This window comes from Coenobita brevimanus, chromosome 51 (assembly GCF_032717465.1).
Source record: "Coenobita brevimanus isolate Jiangsu-jjx chromosome 51, ASM3271746v2, whole genome shotgun sequence".
Taxonomy (NCBI): domain Eukaryota; kingdom Metazoa; phylum Arthropoda; class Malacostraca; order Decapoda; family Coenobitidae; genus Coenobita; species Coenobita brevimanus.
Window position 1 is genome coordinate 9,693,105 of NC_137004.1, and position 6,000 is coordinate 9,699,104.

Here is a 6,000-nt window from a genome sequence, read left to right on the forward strand (position 1 = left end):
TACCACTGCAACAAGCCATAATGAGCCACCCCAAGTGGAGCATACACTACCTGCAGCCCCTTCTGCTGTACCTGCTGCCTCTCCTGATGATGAAGGCTTCAGCCCTGTGAAGCGTAAAACACGGCGAGCTCCGCAGGGAAACGCACTGCCACCAGCATCGAAGCCTCCAGGGCCTTGGCGGCCTCCCCCCGCTGCACGCCCCTCGGTCACAGTTGCGGCTCCTCAGCCTCCACACTCTGCTTTCCCGGCCTTTCGGGTCCCTCTTCAGGAAGGATTCAGCACCAGCTACGACGCAGTAGCGGCTCTGGAGCGACACCTGCCCGGCCTCGCGGCCATGAATCGCTTTGGTCGCGACGAAAGCTGTGTGCTGATCCCCACCGAAGAGGGATCGTACCTTCGCCTGAAAGCAGTGGCAGAGGAGGAGGCCCCGATCGTCAAGATCGTCGAGCTGCCCCAAGGCGGCCATACAACAAAGGCGGTGGTGATGGGATATCCCCGGCGTATGCCGGTGAATATCCTACTCCAACACGACCTCATCGAAGAGGCAGTACGCTGTCAAAATCAGCGTACGCGGGAGGAGACGCTGCAGGTCCGTGTAACGGTGCGGGGACCTCTAGTAAAATCGGTCGATCTGGGCAATTGGGGGGTGTTTTATCTCCGCCCCTTCACGCCCGAGCCGCTGCGCTGCTACAGGTGTCATCGTTTCGGCCACCATCGCGCCACCTGCAACCGCCCCATCATCTGTGGGATATGCAGTGGGGCACACGACACGGAGCAGTGCCTGCAGCAGTTCAAAGCGGGAGAGCCGACGACAGCAAAATGCCCCAATTGCTCAGGGCGACACCATGCCTGGCACCCCAGTTGCCCTGCGAGGGTCAAGAAGGTGAACCAGGGCCGAGAGAGGCAGGTTGCGTGGGTGCAAGAGCAGCAAACCGCCAGTGCCACTCCAGCTCCCCCAGGCACCTTCGTCTGGGGAAAACAGCACCGCCCTCTCACTCAGTGCCCACCACCTCTCAGCGACCAAGAGTTCCCTCCATTGCCCTCAGCTCTGACTGTGGTACAGACCACAGCAGAGGTCCACCGCCAACAGCCGCCTGTCTCGCCACCACTTCCCACTGTAGCGACCAGTCGGCCAATGTCCATTCCGCCACCAGTGTCTGCCTCCACACCCAGTCCACCCCCCGCTCCTGCTCCTCCGGTGATCTCCTTCACAACGGAGGAGCTCAGGACCTTTGCAATAGAGCTCGCGACGACCCTAGCAAAGACAATAGCTTCCACCCTCGACATCCCTCTCCCAACCGAGCCTCTTGCCGAAGCTGCCAATCGCCTCGTGGACCGGGCGATCGAGAGGAAGATGGCGAACCTAGGTGCTCCTCTGTCCCCTCGCCGCCCAGCTCGTTCGGCAGGGCGACCTCGTCCCACACCGCACAGGACAACTCGGCCGTCCAAGAGGGTCATGCCACGACCTCCCAATTCTCTGTCCACCGCACAGCTGCCTCGTCAGCATCATCGTTTGAGGCAAACCCTAATACCATCAGGGTCCAGAGTGATGGAGAGGGCCTCACCACTGCTGCAGGAGAACGACCGTCCGCAACTGTCGCCGGACGGCCAGTAGACCGCTCTCTCAGGCTCCTCCAGTGGAATTGCTTGGGAGCATGGAGCAAGCTCCCCCTTTTGCAGGAAGCGGCCGCAAAGGACCGCCCTGATGTCATTCTCCTGCAGGAGACCCTGCTCCCAGGCAATTCCACTTTCCATCTCTCGGGATACACCACCCATCTCCTCCCGTATATTCGTGGCGTTACACGGGGATGTGCCGTTCTGGTCCGGGACCACATCGAGTGCACGGATTGTGAGCCCCCTCCTTTCTGTGGACCTGATGTGGAGGTTCAGGGCGTGGTTCTCCATCTGGCGACGTCGCCCCTAACGGTATACAATGTATACCGAAGCCAGAGGAGCACCCTGGAGTTGGGGGAACTTTTCTCCCTAGCTGCCAGGGGAGCTGTGTACATTGGGGGCGACTTCAATGCCCACCACGCCCTGCTCTCTTCGCCTCTTCGGCCCAACGATGCAGGACGACACATCTCTTTAATACTGGAGGAGGTGGGTGGTGTTGCCCTACTAAACGACACCACTGAGGCCACACACATTGACGGGGGGCGTCTGGACTTAGCTTTTGTGTCCTCCCCCTTTGCGGGCTCGGCAACATGGTCACTGCACCGACACCTCGCCAGTGATCATTTTGCCCTAGAGGTCACTCTGCCGACTGCTCCACTCCCACCGACGCCGCCCCCTCCTTTGCAGTGGGACTTCCGCAGGGCCGACTGGGTGGCGTTTGCACAGGCCTTAGCTGGGGCCTTTGCTGCATCTCCTCCCGCCTCAGACCTCGAGAGACGAGCAGATCAGGTGGCGAGTATTTACTCACAGGCTGCCTCTCTTGCTATCCCCCTGCAGCGTCGGTCCGCGAGGTGCTATCGGGACGGCTGGATTTACTGCGACAGGGTCAAGGAATTGAACCGGCGGCTAAATGCGGCACGCAGGCAGTACCGACGGCGTCGCACATCTCGACACCGTCGGTACCTGGTGGCTGTCACGCGACACGTCACCACAGAGAAACGCCGCCTCAAGGAGGAGGCGTGGATTGGATGGTGTCGTACCCTAGATGCTCACTCCACACTCAGGGAGATGTGGAGGAGAATCAGGTCCATCTCCGATCCACGTCCTCCTCGGCCGCCCTCTCATCCTGATCCTGCCGCAGAGGCCAGCCGCCTCGCTCAGCACTTCGCGGATCGCTCTGCTTCAAGCAATCTCCCGCAATCCGTCCAGGTTCTGGAGGCTCAGCTATGTACCGCTCGTGCCACGGCAGTTCAGGCTGCCTGTGATAGGCCAGACCCAGCTGATTGTCCCATCACCAGTGAGGAGGTTCAAAAAGCACTGCACCACAGGGGGGACTCTGAGCCTGGACTGGACGGAATCACGTATTCACTGCTGTCACATGCTGGGGATTGCGGCAGCGAGCGCCTACTTGATCTGATCAACCTCTCGTGGTCTGAGGGGCGTCTGCCAAGGTCGTGGAAGGCGGCTGTTATTCACCCGATTCCTAAGCCTCATGATCCTACCGCCATGCGCCCCATCTCCCTCCTTAGCTGTATTGCAAAAACGGCTGAGAGGATTGTGCGGGCTCGTCTCGCTTGGCGGCTGGGACCACTGCACCCAAGGATTTTCGCGTATCACCATGGTAGGAGTGCCACTCACTGCCTCGCGTCTTTCCTTGGGGAACTGAGAGGGGGAAGGGGGATGGCCGTCTTCCTCGACCTTGAAAAGGCGTTTGAACTAGCCAGCCCTACAGTTATTCTGGCTGCCCTTGCAGACAGGGGTGTGGGAGGCAGGCTTTTAGCCTGGATCAGGGACTTCTTTACGGATCGCTCCGCAGGGGTCAGATTCCAGGGACACCTCTCACACTTTTGCAAACATCTAAATGGCACGCCACAGGGGAGCGTATTAAGTCCCCTCCTCTTTAATATCCTTATGGAGGGGCTCTTAACTCTGGACTATGGGCCTGGCGTCACCCTCCTCTGTTATGCAGATGATCTTGCCCTCGTATTTACATGAAAAGACTGCTTCAGACAGGCAGACTTGGCCCTTTCTCGGCTCCATGCCAAGTGTGCCGAGTTAGGCCTAAAAATTAACTTCTTGAAAACCAAGTGCCTACCATTTGGGCTCTGCCCTCCAGACTGTCCACTGCTACTCGGTGGCCATCAGCTCTCCATCGTCACTGCCCATCGGTACTTGGGGGTCTGGCTTGACGCGGGTCTCAACTTTGCCTGCCACGTTCGATACCTGAGGGAGCGTGCATCCACCCGCATGGCTGCTCTCCGCTATCTTTCCAAGCGGAGTTTGGGGGCATCATACTCCGTCCTACGGACATTTTATATACACGCAGTCCGGTCCTTAATAGATTACAGCGCCATCTGCTTGACGGGACTCGCTCCGCCAGTCGCTAGATCTCTGGAGGTCATCCAGAATGATGCCCTCCGCATTATGCTGGGTGCTCCACGCTGGACCCGACTTGCAAATCTGCGTATGGAGGGTAGACTTCCATCTCTGGCCTATCGCATTGTCCTACGAGCAGCAATTGTCACTCTGAAGCTAATCCAGTGCCTGCCTCACCTGCCTGTATCTGACCTCCTAAAACGCCCTCTCTGCCGCCCACCCGAGCCGGCCCCTCAGCGTGACTGGGCCCGCACCACAGCCACTGCCATCCATGGATTGGGAGCTGCTGCGAGCCTCTGTCAAGATCCCGACTCTCCCTTTCCTGGATACGTTGATCCACCGCCATGGGATCTTCCTCTTTTTAATATTATTGGTCCATCGGAGGCTAAACCCCGCTCCTCAATTCCAGCCATCGTTCGCCAGGAGGGTCTCAGTAGGGTGGCAGCTCTGGCCTCACCAGACTCAGCCATCTACTACACTGATGGCTCTGTTTCCCCTAATGGCGCAGCTGGAGCGGCCTTTGTCTCTGGGCAACTAGTGGAAGCTTGGCGACTCTCTTCAGGCGTATCTGCTTTCCAGGCGGAACTTGCAGCCATCCTGGGTGCATTGCGCCATGCTCACCACCATCGTCGCAATCGAGTCATAATCCACACAGACTCTCTTTCCTCCATTCAGAGATTACGATCCTTATCGCTGCATGACAACGTCTTTCTCCTAACAGCGATTCATACATTTGCAACACTTCTTGTCCGTAGGGGCGCAACGATTAACCTTCACTGGCTCCCGGGACATGTGGGAATTAGTGGCAACGAGCGTGCTGATGACGCTGCGCGCTCAGCTTGCGATCTCCCAGACATCACATTCCCACTACGCCCTAGTCCCTCGCACCTCATCCGCACTCTCACTGCCACCATAGGAAGACTATCCCTTGAGGACCATCGGCTCTGGGTCACGGAGGGCTCTTGCTCTGCAAAATGGTATGCCACTGCCACGTATTCCCTCCTGTTGCTCCCCCCAGGACTACCTAATTTTATTGTAGTCCGACTTCGAAGATTGCGTCTTGGGTTTCTTTGCTACAAGCAAATTGTGGGTATGGAGCCAGACCCGTGTGACCTTTGCTTGGCCAGCTGTGATGAACCCCTTCTTCATTATCTTCAGGACTGCCCAGCCACCACCAGGCTCAGGTCTGGGCTCGACTCGGCCCTAGTCCGATCTGGTGATGTCTTTAGGGACGCTGCTGGCATTGTAACCCATGCTCCATTAAATATATTACTTACTACGGTAAGGGATTACCCTCCGCCTCGCTAAAGCAAGTTTGCGCAAGTAGTGCGCACCTCTGACGGGCTCTCTGTTTGCCCGTGTCCCAGGAAACTGGGACGAATATCCCACAAACAAACAAACGGGCCGGTGGATTCTGCTGCCTGCCTCCACACTGACAACATCTCCTGCTCCTGTCTTGTTTCAACAAGGGTAACAGCTCTCCGGTTTGCCGTTGATCGAGCTGCTCTGCCCTTCTTGTCTCTCGACAGGGCTTTGAGGTGTTGTTGCTGTCGTTGCTTGCCGCCTTCATCCTGACCACGCCTTGGTCTCCAGCCACTGTTGTGTACCGGGGTGCTCACGCTTGTGCGCACTCGCCCTTCAGTGGTTTCTTTTTGTCTGTTACTGTATTTCCTTTCCGGCTCTTAGTGTTCCCCTGGTACGTGGTACGAAGCCGAACCCCGCGGTTTCCAGGCTCAGGTCTGGTACACAAGGGGGCCCCGTAGTCGGGGTGGTTATAGGAAGCTGCAGGGGTGAGCCAAAACTTTGTTAAGGGCTAGGGTTAGGCAAGACCTTCGGGGCTGTGGTAAGGGCTGCCGCGTCCTCCGCTAGCGGAGGGACAGATTCCTGCCATAGTAGGTAGGCTTCTTCCTGCGTTTCTGTGTGCCTGTTCTGTGTGGTTGTGTGAGTGTTAGTGTGGGTGTTTTTGCCTGTGTGTGATGACAGGCAAGTCGAGGTCTAGGCCCCCAGGGC